Source organism: Dendropsophus ebraccatus, unplaced genomic scaffold (genome assembly GCF_027789765.1).
Source record: "Dendropsophus ebraccatus isolate aDenEbr1 unplaced genomic scaffold, aDenEbr1.pat pat_scaffold_663_ctg1, whole genome shotgun sequence".
Lineage (NCBI taxonomy): Eukaryota > Metazoa > Chordata > Amphibia > Anura > Hylidae > Dendropsophus > Dendropsophus ebraccatus.
In genome coordinates, this window is record NW_027210262.1 from 42,504 (window position 1) to 63,536 (window position 21,033).

Consider the following 21,033-nt stretch of genomic DNA (forward strand, 5'->3'; position numbering starts at 1 on the left):
GATGTGGTAATAGTGCATATATGGCACATCATTACAGATCCTAGGAGCGGGAGTCTCAGTGACCTTTAAAGTTAGAGGATAGCAAATTTTAGAGGACAGTAAAAACAGCAGCAATCTGTTTGTCCCACAGGGCCTTGAATCTACTTTCGGATCGCAGTGGAAGCAGCACCAGTAGCAAAAATTAACAGTACATTGTGTGGACTATATATGCATTTAAATACACACTCTCATAGTCAGTGCTCATAGTCAAATCCATCTAATTGCAGAATGAAGCAAGTGAGGGACAAGCCCTTACAGCAAAGGACGACTATCTTGCTGACCAGAGGAATGAATGAGTTTCAAGCATAGGAGGAGACAATGAGGTCATTAGCCCATACCTAATCACAAAGCTGGGACTCTCAAGCATTTTGAAAATGGTAACTTCACCAACAGCTATTTGGTACTCTGTAAGGCTAGCCATAGACATATCGAGCAGCAGGGTAGATTCTGTAGAGGAGAAGAATGAGCTGCCTAAGACAAAGGATCATGAACAGGTCTAGTGTCACATGTGCCAGTGGGGGTGTAGATAGCTCTGTCCTGACAATAAAGTTTCTGCAAATATTGTAGAATTATCAGGACCAAAAAAATATAGTGTATAGTGATAGTGTAATGGACAGCGAGTGTGGACTCGCTGTGCTACTCAACCGGTTTGGCTTTGGGCCACACCAGGGAGCGGAGTCTAAGTGCCCTCTAGGTCTTCACCCTTTATCCCGCTCCAGGATGCGGAAGCTGGACTTCTGCGGCTAGAGGACACCAGGTCGCTCCACAAGTGTGGTCCCGGTGTGAGCAGCAACTGGCCCCCAAGGACCAGAAGGAGTCGGTGCAAGGCTCCGGGGAACAGGCTACATATGCCTAGACAGCAAGCCGGACTGTCAGCAGGAGGAGTGAATGCAGTATCAGGGATGGGAGGGGTATTGTAGTCAGATAAGCAGAGGATCAGGGTAGGCGGATTCATTGCAGGTCACACAATCGAAATGGCAAACAGCAGAGGCAAAAAGGCCTACAATCTAAACTGGTGAAAAATTTGATTTGAGAATAAAGAAGTATCCCCTGGTTCTCACTTGGCCATTTTTTTGAAGCTACTGGACAGTTAAGGAAGTGTAACATTTCATATGTCAACATTGCTAAGTCATATATGCTTCAATGTATATAGGATTATTGAGGTGGATTAGGAGTGGGGTATTTGAGAATTAATAATGAAGGTGACCTATGGCCCCATCAGTAGTTAGGTTACAACGAATTCAAACGCCACCAAAAAGAAAAAATGCTGAACCTCAAAATTTTTACAAAATAACATCATATATGTTTTATTGATTAAAAACATACACTGAAAATGAATATACAATGATCCATGACTGGAAATAATGATACAAACAGCAAGAGTAAGGAGGCTGCTCTCTGTGGACTACTGCTGAAAATACCAAAAAATATAAAGTGCGAAATACATAGCAGCATAACGGTACATATACAAATATAGGATATAACAGGAGAATGCTCAATAGATAACTAAAAAGTACTGCATGGTGATATACATAAATAACCCAAGAGCATCCTGTGTACTGGCGATAGTAATGGCGTCCACTGGCTGCCCCCTATATTGGTATGCACTAGGAATTCAAGTCAAATGAGTTGATACAGGGTATACAGGAACAAGTTACTCTCAGATCAGACAGAACATCAAAAAGAAAAGCTAGACAGAAAGATCAGACTTTGTCTTCCACTTCCAGAACCCTTCTGGTTTGCCTTTATTGTGACATTGGCGAGGGTGAACGGTTTGCATGTTGTCCTATTGAGGGGGGATTGCTACGTGGTTGTTCCCATAATGTAAAGTAGACAACAAATTGGAGACAACTTAATGTATGCAGTAATGATAGGCAAGGACTTCACAAAGTTTTGAGGTCATAAACTCAAAGTTCTCTCGTAATTATCTAAAATGCACAGGGGTAATTTAGGATATGTTCACACATGGTGACGTTTCATTGCATTACTGCACTCATGGACAACTGGACATCAATTAAATGATTAGTTATATTATGAAAACTCATTAACAGAACTAAATTACAATTAATTGCTTTGTCCAAATGTAATCTCATTATCCCCCTTCCCTACTTTCTTTTTACCATTTTTTCCTCTATGTACCCCTTTGTGAACCTTCATTTTATTATACTCATACAAACCATTAGAACTACAGTAGGTAAAATGCATGTAGTTATCCTTTATTAACCTCTATGACAGATAGAAAACTGTAGATGCAATTGAAATATTGAACTGTTATTCACCCCCGATAGCAGATAGCAAACTCTGTTAAATGCAGAAAGTTTAATGCAAGATTATGGAACTTGTTTTAACTTTAAGGCTGGGTTCACACTGGGTTATTGCAGTCCATGTAAGATATCCATTTTTAAGTTGCTACTTTTAACGGTTAACCACGTTTCTGTGTACACTAAAAAACTAAGAAAAGAAAACCTGTTTTGATCCTTTTTTTTTTTTTTAATGGAAATAAATGTAAAACGAAAAGAACAGATTGCACAAAATTGCATCAGTTTTTTACCACAAAACGGATATGTTAAATGGACTGCAAAAATGCAGTGTGAACGCAGCCTCAGCTACACCATTCAGAATGTACCCTAAACTATTGGGATACACAGCTTTTATGTAATTTAGCTCTATAAAATGAAGCTAGTTCAATGCAAGACTATGGAATTTGTGTGCACTGTAAAACAGACCACTCAGAACGTACCAACAACGATTGAGGGTAAACCTCCGTGATGTATTTTAGCTCAAAGACAATTCCAAAGTCTCACACTGAACTAGCTACATTTGTTAATGTTTAAAGCAAATGTACCATCAGGTACATTCGCTTTAAAGGGGTTGTCCGGCGATAAAAAATTATTCACAGAATAACACACATTACAAAGTTATACAACTTTGTAATGTATGTTATGTCAGTGAATGGCCCCCTTCCCGTGTACCCGGAAGTGTGGTGCGCTATACATTACCTGTCACGTGCCGACCACGGTCTCCGATCCTCAGCAGTGACGTCTTCTTCGGGAGGCCGGCGGATCTTCCCGAGTGCCGGCCGTCCTCTGCAGCGTCATCCGAAGCTCAGCCGCGATTGGCTGAGCATAACTGTGCTCAGCCAATCTCGGCTGAGCGGCTGATGACGCTGCAGAGGGCGGCTGGCACTCGGGAAGATCCGCCGGCCTCCCGAAGAAGACGTCACTGCTGAGGATCGGAGACCGTGGACGACACGAGATGCGGTGAGTATAATGCACCACACTTCCGTGTCTAGCGTGGGTGGGGGGAAACACGGGGAAGGGGGCCATTCACAGACATAACATACATTACAAAGTTGTATAACTTTGTAATGTGTGTTATTCTGTGAATAATTTTTTATCGCCGGACAACCCCTTTAAGTGCTGCACATGAATAGTCGGTCCTTTTTTTTTTGAACCGCGGCCCGGTTCCTGCAGAGGGTGTTGGTTTAATACCGAGCACCGGCTCGGTATATTAGTTCTATTTATGTGGAACACTTAAAGCGAATGTACCTGATGGTGCATTTGCTTTAAATAGCACAATTACATTGGCCAGTAATCGAACAACATCATTGAAACATGTAACATCTAAACTTACTGAAATATATACAGTTTGCCCATGGGGTGGTAAGGCACAAAGTCCACTCCGGGTCTGGGTTCAGGGAAATCACCATCCCGCTAGACCTTCTAGTAGTGGTGGAGTCCAAAGTGTCTCAACATCACAGGGGAGCCCTTTCTAATGGAGACAATGTCCTCCGCCCGTTTCCAGAACATTGAGGGGCCAATCAAAGGAAAAGGGCAGTCGAGTCGAAACTACAGACGGTTGTCTGCATCCTGTATTTATAATTATAACTCATCCTATATTGTCTTTATCTTTGCGTAGCACATTTACTTTTTACAATAGGTTAACAACATTGTTCAAATATTTAACACCAATCTACATATGTAATCACCTTTATCAAAGTTATTCCACATATAAGAGATTTCTAACCCGCAGGGTTAGCAAACGAATGCCGATCAGTGAGATTGGCACTCGTTTGCTGTGCCTCAACATGGCACGAGAAATCAACCATCTGGGCTGCATGAACGATGACTATATCGTTCGTGCAGCCTGGGAAACTTACAGCACATATATGTATATATCTGGGCTGTCAGTTTCCAGATCACAAGCAGTGTATACTTACCAGGCTGTTTATGATCCGGTATCTGTCTTCTCCAGTCCTCTGGCCACCGGCTGTATCTTCAGGACCTGCCTCCTCCAGTTGTCAATCATCGCAGAGGAGGCGATAGCAGCCTGAAGATACAGCTGGTGGCTGGAGAACTGAAGAAGCCAGACTGCTGCCTGTGATCTGGACAGATTGGATATATACATATCTGTTCTGTCAGTTTCCCTTTACCATTATTGGCTGTATAAATCCCTGTTTACACAGGGAGATGTGCAGCCGATAAAGAAATATTTAAAGCAGATTCTAAACAGATGATCAGCTGATAACCAGGCAATCAGTCTTCTGCTGTTACTTTTACACGGGCCAATTATTGCCGCAGGAGCGTTTCTAGCGACACCCCAGCCAATATCAGCCCGTGTAAAAGGCCATTAAATTTTGTCATGATTGGTTAAAAGGGTTATCCAGCACTACAAAAACATGACCACTTTCCCCCTACCCTTGTCTCCAGGTCAGGTGTGGTTTGCAATTAAGCTCAATTTACTTCAATGGAACTGAGTTTCAAACCCCACCCAATCTGGAGACAAGAGTGGAGGAAAAGTGGCCATGTTTTTGTAGCACTGGATAACCCCTTTAAGTATGCTCACAAGACTTCCAAATGGCTAGAGGTAGAGATGGGCAAATCTACAGTAGGAACTAAGGTAATCGCTTCATTCCTATCAGGATTCAGCTCATCAGGCTGCAGGCTTTAAAGTCTGCGACACTCTGTGCCGCTCCTCCCCAGGTGCTGGGAAAAGATGGATCCAGTCCTGGGGAACTTCTCCCAGTTTCTCAGGATTGGATCCATCTTTTCCCAGCACCCCGGGAGGAGCGGCACAGAGCAGACCAGACTTAAAAGCCCACAGCCTGATGAGCTGAATCCTATAAGCAACAATGGGAAACGGCTCTCGCTGTGTACACATTGCATCCATACAGCAAATAAAGGAGATCTACCTTACCTGTGTGTTCTGCGTCCTGTGCTTGCATCCAGACACCTCTTATTTCTCACTTCACAACATGACAGTGGTCAGTAGGGTCCTCACCAACAACCTTTATATGGATCAGAGAGAAAATACATCAATATAATAATATAGTGTCGTATTATAAAGGGATTATGTGGGGACAATGAATGTTTTCTCTAGGTCATGTGCGAGAAAATTAGTGGCGTGTGTAATGGTCTGTAATGGCGTCATTACAGAGATCCCTAATAGAGCGAAGCTGCAGCCAGTTCTCTCATCATGACAGCAGAGCAGTTGTGTCCTCAGCCGCTTCAGTCAGTGTAGGAAACATCCAAAACAACTATCAGAACTTTTACCATGATGACTACCGCCCCCTGCAAGATACAGGACCCCAGTGACAATGGGTCGTTACTAATGGTAAAATGTATGTATGTGTGTTCTAACCTACATCCTCACTCTGTAGGGACACCAGTGCTGTAGTCCCTGTCAGCAAAAAGATATCGCCCACAAAAAGCGGGGAACTTTAGGCTTTGTTCACATATAATATTTCTGCCAGTCTTTTTTCAACCGAAACCAGGAGAGGAACTGACAGAGCAAAATTATAATGGTAAGATTGCCTAGTTTCTGTGTTTTCAACCCACTCCTGGCTTTGTTTAAAAAAAAAAAAAAAATCTGACCAAAAGCCTGATGGAAATACTATATGTGAACATAACCTTAAAGTGAGCAGGTTAGATAGGTGAAAGAGATGCATAGCTTCTGTGTATAAAGCACAAAGGGGCATTATTGGTGTGAGAGCACAAAAGACACAAAATACTGTATGTGAGGCATCCAGTGGCAAATTATAATGTGGGTGGTTTGAGCGGCCTCCTGGGGGCCCACAACTGTCCAAAGCACCCACATTAAGGGATGGAAAAAAATAAGTAAAATTCACTTCTAAGACAGTCCCCTGTCACTGCAGCTCTCCCAGCATACTGTCCTCTTCTGTCCTCCAGCACAGGCAGTATCTATTGCGGACACTGGTCACTGACACGCCGATCGTTCCGTGTAAACAGTCATCGCGCGATAGTCCGGCCGCTCGCCTTCCGCAGCCCTGCCCGCCGCCCGGCCCCCTGCTGGCAGCCCGGCCCCCCGCTCATCCCCAGCCCCCTGCTCGATCGCCACCCCCACCGCCGCTCTGATAGCCACGGGATGTCGGAAGACCTGCTGAGCGGAGCAGGTAACGTATGTTCTTGCCGGGGGCGGTGGGGGCGATCGAGCGGCGTCGGAGGGGGGGGGGGGCGCGACCGGAGCGGCGGCCGGGGGGCGATTGGAGCGGCGGCCGAGGTGGCGATCGGGGCGGCGCAGGGGGCTGCGGTTGAGCTGGGGGGCGGGCTGCGGGCGGGCCCTTTTACACAGAAAGATTATCTGACAGATTATCTGCCAAAGATTTGAAGCCAAAGCCAGGAATGGATTTGAAAAGAGGCGAAATCTCAGGCTTTCTTGTATGACCTGATCTCTGTTTATAGTCTGTTCCTGGTTTTGGCTTCAAATCTTTGGCAGATAATCTGTCAGATAATCTTTCTGTGTAAAAGGGCCCTTAGGGTCCATTTACAAGGAAAGATTATCTGGCAGATTATCTGCCAAAGATTTGAAGCCAAAGCCAGGAATGGATTCGAAAAGGGGAGAAATCTCAGGTTTTCCTTTATGACCTGATCTCTGTTCAAAGTCCGTTCCTGGCTTTGGCTTCAAATCTTTTGCAGATAATCTGTCAGATAATCTTTCTGTGTAAATGGACCCCAACACATGCTACCTGTGCCAGAAGAGAACAAGGGAGAGCAGAGCCAGGAGACTCTTGGCGATGGGGGAACATATGGGAGGCAAGGTTTTGTTTTTTTTGTGCACTCACTGGCCCCGTGGGGTTGGGGATCACACTGGGGGCCATCTACTAAAGGGGGGGGGGGGGACTGGGGTCATCTACTGACTGGGGCCATCTATCAGGCGGACTACACTTGGGGCTATATACTGATGGGGGACTTCAATAGGGGCCTCATACTGACTGGGGTCCATCTAGTAAAGAGGGACTACACTTGGGGCTATATACTGATGGAGGGACTACAGTGAGGGAATGTTCCTCTGCATTGAGGGACCCAGGGTGCATTTAATTCATCACTGAGTATAGGCCCTGCGGTATTATAGGTGTATTTACTAAAAATAGAGGGCAGTTGTGTTTCCACATTGACTGCTTGCTAGAGATCTAGGTAGGGGCTAGCGACGCCAGTGATCGATGCTGCAAAGGCCATCCCCAGACTACTGGTGCACGTGCAGCTGTACTGAACAGGACTGGATGCGAGGACAGGAACTATAGCATTACTGTTTGAGACTGAACATGACAAGTCATGGGGTAATTATATTTTTCTGATGATTTATATATACAAATACAGATGATAAATGGTTTACTAATTAAAAATAAAACAACCTGCATAGTGAAAACTTACCAGTAGATGGCGCCATATAACAAACTATAATTCTCTCATCCACCTTCAGATAATAAAGATATTGTATTCTGATGCTTTCAAATACGAGTTATTTAATGTAAAATTTCTTAATACTGGAAAGATTTGGTGCCATAAGTCTCTACAGTGTACAGTCATGGCCAAAAGTTTTGAGAATAATACAAATATTAATTTTTACAAAGTCTACTGCTTTAGTTTTTAAAATGGCAATTTGCATTGACTCCAGAATGTTATAAAGAATAATCAGCTTAACAGCAATTACTTGCAAAGTCAATATTTGCCTAGAAAATGAACTTTATCCCCCAAAACACATTTCAACATCATTGCAGCCCTGCCTTAAAAGGACCAGCTAATATCGTTTCAGTGATTGCTCCATTAACACAGGTGTGGGTGTTGATGAGTACAGGGCTGGAGATCAATCTGTCATGATTAAGTAAGAATGACACCACTAGACACTTTAAAAGGAGGCTGGTGCTTGGCATCATTGTTTCTCTTCTGTTAATCATGGTTATCTCTAAAGAAACACATGCAGTCATCATTGCGCTGCACAAAAATGGCCTAACAAGCAAGAGTATGGCAGCTAGAAAGATTGCACCTCAGTCAACAATCTATTGCATCATCAAGAACTTCAAGGAGAGAGGTTACATTGCTGCTAAAAAGGCTCCAAGGCTCCCAAGAAAGACCAGCAAGCGCCAGGACCGTCTCTTAAAATTGTTTCAGCTGCCGGATCGGGCTACCAGCAGCGCAAAGCTTGCTCAGGAATGGCAGTAGGCAGGTGTGAGTGCATCTGCACGCACGGTGAGGCGGAGACTCTTGGAGCAAGGCCAGGTCTCAAGGAGGGCAGCAAAGAAGCCACTTCTCTCCAGAAAAAACATCAGGGACAGACTGATATTCTGCAAAAGGTACAGGGAGTGGACTGCTGAGGACTGGGGTAAAGTCATTTTCTCTAATGAATCCCCTTTTCTATTGTTTAGGACATCTGACAAACAGCTTATTCGTAGAAGACGAGGTGAGCGCTACCACCAGTCTTGTCTCATTCCAACTGTAAAGCATCCTGAAACCATTCATGTGTGGGGTTGCTTCTCAGCAAAGGGAATCAGCTCTCTCACAGTCTTGCCTAAAAACACAGCCATGAATAAAGAATGGTACCAGAATGTCCTCCAAGAGCAACTTCTCCCAATTGTCCAAGAGCAGTTTGGCAATCAACAATGAATGCCTTTTCCAGCATGATGGAGCACCTTGCCATAAAGCAAAAGGTGATAACTAAATGGCTCAGGGAACAAAACATAGAGATTTTCGGTCCATGGCCTGGAAACTCCCCAGATCTTAATCCCATTGAGAACTTGTGGTCAATCATCAAGAGACAGGTGGACAAACAAAAACCAACAAATTCTGACAAAATGCAAGCATTGATTGTGCAAGAATTTACTGCTATCAGTCAGGATTTGGTCCAGAAGTTGATTGAGAGCATGCCAGGGAGAATTGCAGAGGTCCTGAAGAAGAAGGGTAAACACTGCAAATATTGACTTGCTGCATTAACTCATTCTAACTGTCAATATAAGCTTTTGTTACTCATAATATGATTGCAATTATATTTCTGTATGTGATAAAAACATCTGACAAATACACATAAAAACCAGAGGGCAGCAGATCATGTGAAAATATAATATTTGTGTGATTCTCAAAACTTTTGGCCATGACGGTATGTGTTCCACAAATTACTGTAATGGCATGTTTCATTTCATTGTGAGCCCTAATGGGGACATGGATCAATGTCGTGGGCACTAGTACACTTGGAAGTAACCTTTCACAACCCTTACATTTGGGCCCGCGGAGCGGGAATCAGGGTACAATTGTGATATGGTAATTAAATGGTTATTCCAGGACTAGAATATCCTTAGCATGGACCACAGATCAGCTCTAAAGTTTTAGTAGCCACTGTGCCTGGTATTACAGTTCAGGTCAATGGGACTGAGCTACAATATCAGGCACAGCCACTACTGAAACTACAGCCTTAAGTATACCGCCTCATGGTGAGAATTGGACCACTAATAACGCGAAATTGATGGCTTATCATAGGGAAAATATCCATATAAAGCTTGGAACATGGAAACACAGTGTCTGAATTAGTAGTTTGGTTATGCTTACATGTCCCAGCTTACAGGTAAAATAATACAGCGTACAGGTATAATTAAAGAGTAAAGAAAGATGGCAGCACCCTCCCTCACATATATGTTTATTCACCAAACCTTATGGCATACAAGCAAGTAAAATTGTACGATAAAAAAACTGCCATTATGGATTCGGATATGCTTCATACACAGAGGAGGTCATTTAAAAGGAAAGTCTTAAATAAGTCCCCAGGTGTAAACCTTAATAATTCAGGCGCAACACATCCTCCTCACCTTGCTGCACCTGGGACTTTTTTTTTTTTGTTATAATGGAAGTCAATGTAAAAACAGATCCAAACGTATTGCACAAAATGACATCCGTTTTTCATCAGTTATTCTTCATAAAACATATCCGTTATCCCAGCCTAAGCTGTACCACTCAGAATGTACCCTGAACTATTGGGATACACAGCTGTGATGTAATTTATCTCTATAAAATGAAGCTAGTTCAATGCAAGAGTACATGTGCACTGCAAAATAGAACTATTGGGGATAAACCTCTGTGATGTATTTTAGCTCTATGAAAGGTATATAGTTGAATGTAAGACTTTGTAATTGTCTTTATGTTTAAATAGCACATTTACATTGGCCAATAAGTTAACAACATTGTTAACACATGTATCACCAAAGCTTACTGGAAAATACAGTTAGCCCATGGGGTGGTAAGGCACAGAGTCCACTCCGGGTCTAGGTTCAGGGAAATCACCATCCCGCTAGGCCTTCTAGTAGTGGTGGAGTCCAAAGTGTCTCAGCATCACAGGGGAGCCCTTTCTAATAGAGACAATGTCCTCCGCCCGTTTCCATAACATTGAGGGGCCACTCAAAGGAAAGGGAAAGTCGAGCCGAAGCTGCAGACGGTTGTCTCTAATTTTTATTCCACTGCGGATACGGAATGCGGCCCCTTTAACCCCCCCGCCGGGAGCATACATTACCTGCTCGAAGCCGCGGCTGTGTGTTAGGCTCCCTCACACGCAGCCATGATGCTGAGCAGGTAATGTATGCTGCAGGCCAGGGGCTGCTAGAGGCGGGATGCGGGGGATTAAAGGACCAGATCACATACTAGCAGCAGAATTAAAATTCAGCTGCAGGTATGTGACACCCTCAACTTCACTGTACCTGGATTCACAGTGGATTTCGCTGCAAACTCGCAGCGTGAAATCCTCTGCAAATCCAGTAGGTGTAAAGCTACCCTAAAGCAGGTCCTTAACAGACGATCAGCTGATAACCAGGCAATTGATCGGTCTTCGGCTGATTGCTGTCACTTTTTACACAGGTCGATTATCGCTGCAGGAGTGTTTCTAGCGACACTCCAGACAATATCAGCCTGTGTAAAAGGGCTATTAAGTTTTGTTGTGATTTGTTAATTATGCTCACATGACTTCCAAATGGCTAGAGGTAGAGATGGGCAAATCTACAGCAGGAAGGAAGCTAATTGCTTCATTCCTATCAGGATTCTGCTCATGAAGCTGCAGACCTTGAAGTCTGCTCCGCTCTGTGCCGCTCCTCCCCAGGTGCTGGGAAAAGATGGATCCAGTCCTAGGAAACTTCTCCCAGTTTCCCAGGACTGGATCCATCTTTTCCCAGCACCCGGGGAGGAGCAGCACAGAGCGGAGCAGACTCCAAAGCCCGCAGCCTGATGAGCTGAATCCTGATAGGAATGAAGCGATTGGCTTCGTTCCTACTGTAGATTCGCTCATCTCTAACTATAGCGCTACACTACTGAACTGATATAGTTTAGGCTACTCAGTGTCCATATTATTTGTCTGTTGACCATGAAAACCAACACCCATTGAAACTAATTGAGATCAATGGGAAACGGCTCTCACTGCACACAGGACATCCATGCAGCAAATAAAGGAGATCTCCCTTACCTGTGTGTTCTGCGTCCTGTGCTTGCATCCAGACACCTCTTATTTCTCACTCCACAACATGACAGCGGTTAGTAGGGTCCTCACCAACCACCTTTATATGAATCAGAAAGAAAATACATCAATATAATAATATAGTGTCACATTATAAAGGGATTATGTGGGGACAAGGAATATTATCTCTAAGTCACGTGAGAGTTTCTGCACAGAAAATTAGTGGTGTGTGTAACCCCAGCAGGAGAGGCAGGAGAGCCGACCTGATTCAGCACCGCTGCATCCCGCTTACATGAATGGCGTCATTACAGAGACCCCTAATAGAGCGAAGCTGCAGCCAGTTCTCTCATCATGACAGCAGAGCAGTTGTGTCCTCAGCCGCATCACAGTCAGTGTAGGAAACATCCAAAACAACTATCAGAACTTTTACCATGATGACTACCGCCCCCTGCAGGATACAGGACCCCAGTGACAATGGGTCGTTACTAATGGTAAAATGTATACATACCATAGTCTGGCTCTCAGGCTCCATGATAGCTTGTTTCCAACTATTAGTTTCCAGCTGTTCTACGTCGACGCGGCTTTTTGTGTTGCTAACAACTGCCTAGAAACCAATCACAGTGCAGCTTATAGTGCTCCAGCAGTGAAAGCTGCCCTGTGATTGGCTGCCTGTAGCAACCAATCACAGTGCAGTTTATAGTGCTCCAGTAGTGAATGCTGGTCTGTGGTTGGCTGCCTATAGCAACCAATCACAGTGCAGTTTATAGTGCTTCAGTAGTGAATGCTGGCCTGTGATTGGGTGGCATTTACCTCCATCAGGGCCGTTTCTAGCACCGTGCCAGCCGGGCGGCGGCACGGGGCGCTAGAAGTTAGGGGGCGCCATAAACCGAACATAAGAGCAGTAAAAAAAAATAAAAATTCTAATCGCGTCTGAAAGTGGGCGGGGCCACGGTCGCAGAGGGCGGGGCTAATGACGCGCGAGGGGATGGGGGGGAGGAGAGCTCACCTCAGTCAACTCTTCACTTTAGCAGCGGGGCAAGCACTCATGCAGCTTCTTTGCTCCTCCAATGAAGCAAGGAGCTGTGAGGGCCGCCTACTGCCAGAGGAAGAGAGGACAGACCGCCCCCTTCCTGCACCTGCCTGGGCCTGGAGGAGGACTGCCCTGCATGTTGTAGGTAAGGGAAAGCCCCCCCCCCCTCTGCGGGTGGAGGGGGCGGAGCCAAAGTTATGGGGAGTAGCCTCGTGTGTGTGTATGGGGTGTTATCTTTTAAGTCCCTGAAGAGTATACAGTATCCCCCCCACCCTTCCCTCTTCATGTATTGTCTATGCCCTAGTGTGCCCCTGTGCTGTTCAGGGCCTGGAGCCCATATGTGCAGGGGGGTGGGGGTACTTTATGGGCACCAGGCCCTGAACAGTAGTGTGTGTGTGTGTCCCTCTCTGTATACTGTTCACTAGGCCCTGAAGGTTACATTGGGGAAGGGTGGGGAGATCACCCAGCTTTCCCACCATCTTGTAGGCAGTATAATGGGGTCATCCAGCTAGCCCAGGGTCCTATACTTAGTATGATCAGGGTCACCCAGCTTTCCCAGGATCCTGTAATCAGAATGATAGAGGTCACCCAGCTTTTCCAGGATCCTGTAATCAGAATGATAGAGGTCACCCAGCTTTCCCAGGATCCTGTAATCAGAATGATAGAGGTCACCCAGCTTTCCCAGGATCCTGTAATCAGAATGATAGAGGTCATCCAGCTTTCCGTCATCCTATACTCGGGGGGGGGGGAGGGGCATGGGGGATGATGAGGGCTGACTGCACACATGGGGGATGATGAGGGCTGACTGCACACATGGGGGATGATGAGGGCTGACTGCACACATGGGGGATGATGAGGGCTGACTGCACACATGGGGGATGCTGGGGGGGAGTAACTGCCAGTGGCGGATTATAATATAGGCGGTATGGGCGGCCGCCCGGGGCCCGAGGCTCCGGGGGGCCCATGCCGCCCACATTATTACTATGTATGAGGTTACACAGCAGCACATCACTTTCGGGGCCCAGTGGGCCCCTGAGTGATGTGCTGCTGTGGCGCGCTCTCCCTGGAGTCCCCCCCCCCCTGTCCTGCGTGAGCTGTGGCTGTACGCTGCTCCAGGTGGGCGGGACGCATCGCAGCGGTCAGAGGAAGCTGGTGAGGCAGAGCTGACAGAGTCTGTGCCTCATTGCAGCCAGCAGTCTGGGGCCCTGTTTCCTCCCCTATCTGCTGTCCTCTGCTGTCGGGGGAGGAGTGGAGGAAGAACCCGGTGCCCACCTGGATGAAGGTAGAAGCAAAACTGCAGTGAGCCTGCATGGGAGGAGGGGGAGGGACAGAAGAACCCAGTGCCAGGACCAGGAGGAAGATGGAGGAGGGAGGGAAGAGGCTGCTGTCTGCTGACAACCAGGAGTTTCTTTGTAATAAGTAAGTGTGTGTGTGTGTGTGTGTGTGTGTGTGTGGTGTCTGTTACACTGGGTCAGGCTGTATACTGTGTGTGTGTGTGGTGTCTGTTACACTGGGTCAGGCTGTATACTGTGTGTGTGTGTGGTGTCTGTTACACTGGGTCAGGCTGTATACTGTGTGTGTGTGTGTGGTGTCTGTTACACTGGGTCAGGCTGTATACTGTGTGTGTGTGTGTGGTGTTACACTGGGTCAGGCTGTATACTGTGTGTGGTGTTACACTGGGTCAGGCTGTATACTGTGTGTGTGTGGTGTTACACTGGGTAAGGCTGTATACTGTGTGTGGTGTTACACTGGGTCAGGCTGTATACTGTGTGTGGTGTTACACTGGGTCAGGCTGTATACTGTGTGTGTGTGTGGTGTCTGTTACACTGGGTCAGGCTGTATACTGTGTGTGTGTGTGTGGTGTCTGTTACACTGGGTCAGGCTGTATACTGTGTGTGTGTGTGGTGTCTGTTACACTGGGTCAGGCTGTATACTGTGTGTGTGTGTGTGGTGTCTGTTACACTGGGTCAGGCTGTATACTGTGTGTGTGTGTGTGGTGTTACACTGGGTCAGGCTGTATACTGTGTGTGGTGTTACACTGGGTCAGGCTGTATACTGTGTGTGTGTGGTGTTACACTGGGTAAGGCTGTATACTGTGTGAAAGCACATAGAACTCTCTCCTAAGTAGGTTGTGCTGGTGTAAGGCACAACTCTTAGGGTGGTATTACATGGGCCGATGGGTGGTATTACATGGGCCGAATAGCTGTGAATCTGCTAGATCGGCGCTCGTTTACAGGGCCTATTACACGGCCCGATTATCGTTAAACAAGGGCTGCAGGGACATCGTTCCCGATGTCCTTGCAGCCCTTGCTTAACTAGTATACATTACCTATGCAGGGTGCATGGCTACTCTTCTGCTGCTCAGCCAATGACTGGCCACGGGGGTCCCAGTAATTGGCTGCGCGGCCTGTCAGCTCAGACAGGCTGCTCTGGAGCTGGAGCGTGCGGGACTCGGGGAGAAGCAGAAGAGGAGCCCTGCACCCTGGATAGGTAATGTATATCGTCAGCCGCCGGCCGTGCACCGCTATTACACGTAGCGATGCGCGGTCAGCGCCCGACAATTATAGGTCAAAACCTATATCAACGATCAGACGATGACAACGATCATCAGCTGATCGTTGTGTTTATTACACGGAACGATAATCGGCCACATCTACCAAAGGGGAATGACACTGGTGGCCATGGACCGAAGGGGAATTACACAGGGGACCATCTACTAAATAATGGAATACAATGGGGCCATATACTGATGGGAGGACTACACTGGGGGCAATCTACTGACTGGGGGGCCATATATTAAAGGAGGGACTACACTGGGCACCATCTACTAAAGGGGACTACACTGGGGGCCATTTACTATATAGAGAATGCACACAGGACGCACTGTTACGAGCGAGCTCATCACTTTAGAGTCTTTAGGGCACAGAGCTGCCTAAGGAAGGTGGCAGGGACTGCGGGGCGTTTAGTGGAGCGGCAGGGGTTAATGGAGACTCACGGGGGGGCCTCAGTGATGCCGTGGAGAAGAGTGTTAGTTCATTCATTGGTGCACGGGGGGTCACATGGTGCAGCACGGCACCGCCTCCGGGACGTGCTGCTGGCCTATAGGATGCGGGCGTGATGTATAAGGGGGGCGGGGCTTCCGGGAGCAGCCCTCTTTACCAGCAGCCAGGAGTACAAGCAGCCCTCCCTCCCGCCCTTATTGCAGGTGTGGTTCAAGTTTTGGGGTTCCTTGTATTGATGTTGTTTCCTTTTGTTTTAGTGAAAAGTTATACTAAGTCACAGCTGGAGGTGTGGTATCTGGTGGATCCGGTGGTCATGCCCGTCAGTGTTCGGCGGCCGGCATACCCGTTGGAAAATGTTCGCCTGGAGGCGCTTACGTGTCAGTGGAAGTTGGCAATTTGCCCGGTTTTAAGACAAAATAAACAAATGATAAATAGCTGTGGTCGACCACCATCCAACAAAATACGCCTGTGTGTTGAGTCTTATTGGAGAGGCCCCCCCCCCCCCCCCGCCAGGGTCATGGGTACAGGGGGCGGGGTCGTGTGTAGCCCAGCAGTCCCGCGCCAGTGTACCTGTGCATTGGAGGGCCCAGGGTGCATTTAATCGGTCACTGTGTATAGGCTCTGAAGTATTATAACTGTATTTCCCTAATACAGTCTTCTGTTGGTCCTTGTGCCTAAGAAATTGGAGAAACCCTGCCTGCTTTAAGAAAATATTTGCAGGATGAGAGACCATTGTGTGTTGGTTGGCTATCACAGGGTGATGGCTAGAGGGGATACTTGAAGCAGCAGCTAAGATAAAGTATGACCAGAAGAGCTGCCATGGGCTCTGACCCTCCCTCCACACACACTCACAAAAAATAATAAATGGCTTTTGTATTTCCTAGACTGCTTGCTAGAGATCTAGGTAGGGGCTAGCCACCCCAGTGGTCTATGCTGCAGGCTGCAAGGGCCACCTCCAGACTACTGGTGCACGTGTAGCTGTACTGAACAGGACTTGGATGTGAGGACATGAACTATAGTATTACTGTTTGAGAATCAACTGTATTCTTGAGCTGTTTCAATAAAAGTGTGCTGTGTGTGACCAAATACCAAAGACCCTACTGGCATTCATTTGCTTCTTAAGCTTTGTAGATTTACTGTATCAGTGTATATATTGGTGGTCTGAGGCCTCATTCACATCTGCCTTAGAGGTTTCCAGAATCTGGCAACATCCTGGTCTAAACAGCACAGCATGCAGGATTACATTGTCTATTGAAACGCAGGACACCATTCTGGAAACCTGACGGGTGCTATTATAGTCAACTAGGTGTCCAGGGCCCATGACCAAAATCTTATCGGAGATGAGAATGAGACTTAAGACAAGTCATGGGGTAATTATATTTTTCTGATGATTCATACATACAAATACAGATGAAAAATGGTTTAATATTTATTAACTGAAAATAAAACATGACCTGCATAGTGAAACCTTACCAGTAGATGGCGCCATATAACAAACTATAATCTTCCCATCCACTCTCAGATAATAAAGAAATTGTAGTCTGATGCTTTTATGAGAATTGTTGAGTTTTATGAGTTATTTGATGTAAAATGTGTTAATACTGGAAAGATTTGGTGCCATAAGACTCTTTACAGTGTGTGTGTTCCACAAATTATTGTAATGGCATGTTTCATTTCATTATGAGCCCTAATGGAGACAGGGACCGACCAATTTGAGTGTAAAGAAATGTTTCTCTGTCGTGGGCACTAGTACACTTGGAAGTAACCTTTCACAACCCTTACATTTGGGCCTGCGGAGTGGGAATCAGGATACAATTGTGATATGGTAATTAAATGGTTATTCCAGGACTATAGTATTCCTAACATATACCATTTATATCAAATCAGCTCTAAAGTTTTAGTAGCCACTGTGCCTGGTATTACAGTTCAGGTCAATGGGACTGAGCTACAATATCAGGCACAGCCACTACTGAAACTACAGCTTTGTGTCTGGTAAAAAAAGGTGACCGCCTCATGGTAAGAATCGGACCACTAACAATCTGAAATTGATGGCCTATCATAGGGAATATATCCATATAAAGCTTGGAACATAGAAACACAGTGTCTGAATTAGTAGTGTGGTGATGCTCACAAGTCCCAGCGTACAGGTATAATAATCCACAATAGAGTAGAGAAAGATGGTGCCACCCTCCACCACATATATGTTTATTCACCAAACCTTAAGGCATACAAGCAATTAAAACTGTAGGATATAAAAAATAATGGACTCGGATATGCTTCATACACAGAGGGGGTCATTTATCAAGTCTTAAAGCCCCTGATGTAAACCTTAGTAAATCAGGAGCGGGAGGAGGCCACACCCCCTCCCCACCTTGCTGCGGTGCCTCCCCCCCCCCCCCTTGTCCCTTTGCCGAGGCGTACACCAAGGGGTTACTAACTTCAAAGTCTGCAGCCTGATGAGCAGGATCCCGATAAGAATTATTCACTTTGTTCCTTCTGTAGATTTGCTCATCTCTAGCTATAGTGCTACACTACTGAACTGATAAAGTTGAGGCTACTCAGTGTCCATATAATTGTATTTCCACCATGAAAACCAACACCCATTGAAACTAAGGGCCCTTTTACACAGAAAGATTATCTGACAGATTATCTGGCAAAGATTTGAAGCCAAAGCCAGGACTGGATTTGAAAAGAGGAGGAATTCCAGGCTTTTCTGCATGACCTGATCTCTGTTTATAGTCTGTTCCTGGTTTTGGCTTCAAATGTTTGCCAGATAATCTGTCAGATAATCTTTCTGTGTAAAAGGGCCCTAAGGGTCCATTTACACAGAAAGATTACCTGACAGATTATCTGCCAAAGATTAGAAACCAAAGCCAGAAACAGATTATAAACAGAGATCAGGTCATATGGGAAAGCCTGAGATTTCTCCTCTTTTCAAATCCATACCTGGCTTTGGCTTCAAATCTTTGGCAGATAATCTTTCTGTGTAAATGGACCCTAATTGAGATCAATGGGAAACGGCTCTCACTGCACACAGGACATCCATGCAGCAAATAAAGGAGATCTCCCTTACCTGTGTGTTCTGCGTCCTGTGCTTGCATCCAGACACCTCTTATTTCTCACTCCACAACATGACAGCGGTTAGTAGGGTCCTCACCAACCACCTTTATATGAATCAGAAAGAAAATACATCAATATAATAATATAGTGTCACATTATAAAGGGATTATGTGGGGACAAGGAATATTATCTCTAAGTCATGTGAGAGTTTCTGCACAGAAAATTAGTGGTGTGTGTAACCCCAGCAGGAGAGGCAGGAGAGCCGACCTGATTCAGCACCGCTGCATCCCGCTTACATGAATGGCGTCATTACAGAGACCCCTAATAGAGCGAAGCTGCAGCCAGTTCTCTCATCATGACAGCAGAGCAGTTGTGTCCTCAGCCGCATCACAGTCAGTGTAGGAAACATCCAAAACCACTATCAGAACTTTTACCATGATGACTACCGCCCCCTGCAGGATACAGGCCCCCAGTGACAATGGGTCGTTACTAATGGTAAAATGTATACATACCATAGTCTGGCTCTCAGGCTCCATGATATCTTGTTTCAAGCTGCTCTACGTCGGTGCTGCTTTGCTGTGTTGCTAACAACTGCCTAGCAACCACAGTGCAGCTTATAGTGCTCCAGCAGTGAAAGCTGCCCTGTGATTGGCTGCCTATAGCAACAAATCACAGTGCAGCTTATAGCACTTTAGCAATGAAAGCTGGCCTGTGATTGGCTGCCTATAGCAGCCAATAACAGTGCAGCTTAGAGAGCTCTAGCAGTAAACACTGGCCTATGATTGGGCACCATTTATCTCCATTACTTCTAGTATATGCTTATAGGCCCTGTAATTTCAGGTCCTGTCAGTTTGTATGGTATCTATTATAGACAAGGAAACCATGCAGTGTTCTAACCTACATGTATCCTCACACTGCAGGGACACCAGTGCTGTAGCCCCTGTCAGCAAAAAGATATCGCCCTCAGATTAGTCCAGCAATGGTTACACAGGTATTAAACGGCATGATTTTCGGGGAAAGCATGCGCCGACCTGTCAGCTCAGTGCTCGCTGCCTGTGCTATTACACACACAGAGCAGGCGGAGAGCAGCGGGAGGAGCTTCCTGAATGATCTTTAGGTCATTGGGGCTGCCCATTGAAGTCAGTGGCGGTGTGCTGCCCCGGTTCTTATTACAAAGGGCGACACACAGCAGAGCGTCACTGACATAATCATGATTTTTCAGCATGTTGAAAGACCAGCACGATGTCGGCTGATCGTTTCAACATGCGCTATTACAGTAAACAACTAGATTTGCATTTCCAGGGAAATACATAGTGCTTGAAAAGAGCGCCCCTTTAACAGTGACTTCTCTTTAAGAGAAACTTTAACCCTTGATACTCTCCCTTTAAGAGCGACTTTGGTACAGTCCCTTTAAGAGCAACTTTAGTATAGTCCCTTTAAGAGCAACTTTGGTACAGTTGCTTAAGGAGGGACTTTGGTGACAACGCTTTGAATGACCTATATACTGTCCCTTTAAGACCAGCTTAAGTACTCTACCTTTACAAGTGACTTAGGTACCACCCTTTGAAGACCAGCTTAGGTACTGACCCTTTAAGAGCGGCTTGGGTACCGCCCCTTTAAGAGCGATTTGGGTACCATCCCTTTAAGAGCGGCTAGGGTAACGTCCCTTTAAGAGCGGCTCGGGTGCTGTCCCTTTAAGAGCGGCTTGGGTAACGTCCCTTTAAGAGTGACTCATGTAATGCCCCTTAAAGAGGGACTTGGGTACTGTCCCTTTAAGAGCAACTCGGGTACCGTCCCTTTACGAGCGGCTTGGGTACCGTCCCTTTAAGAGCAGCTTGGGTACCGTCCCTTTAAGCGCAGCTTGGGTACCGTCCCCTCAGCTCTGCTATTTTACTGACTGAACTCTGCTACTTATAATGGTAAAGATCATTGCTCGGTTACCATGACAATCTTACTCATGTCAGTGAGACAAAATCGTTAAAGACCTTCCATCTTCTACGTCTTCTATTGGCCAATAGTGGACATGTGACTGTATGAATGTTGTGATACATTGCCTGACAGGACCTTAGAACTTCTATTGGCTGCTATATTTCAGCTATTTACATATGTGCTGTGATCGGCTGTTAGCGTTTACAGTGTGGCCATTATTTCCAATGGGCCATTATTTTCAATGGGAATTTA

At 46.0% G+C, this 21,033-nt stretch overlaps 1 long non-coding RNA gene across 2 annotated transcripts; it reads right to left on the reverse strand.

The window, feature by feature from the left end:
• Positions 1-1,634: 1,634 nt before the first annotated feature.
• On the reverse strand, positions 1,635-19,483 carry LOC138778625 (uncharacterized). Of its 2 annotated transcripts, XR_011360890.1 has the most exons (5): positions 19,365-19,483; positions 18,866-18,956; positions 11,770-11,860; positions 5,236-5,326; positions 1,635-1,842 (listed from the first exon to the last, which is right to left on the reverse strand). It is a non-coding gene; the product is annotated as an uncharacterized lncRNA (long non-coding RNA). The 2 variants fall into 2 exon arrangements; XR_011360889.1 differs by lacking the exon at positions 1,635-1,842 and having other exon boundaries at positions 5,126-5,326.
• Between the last annotated feature and the right edge of the window lie 1,550 nt (positions 19,484-21,033).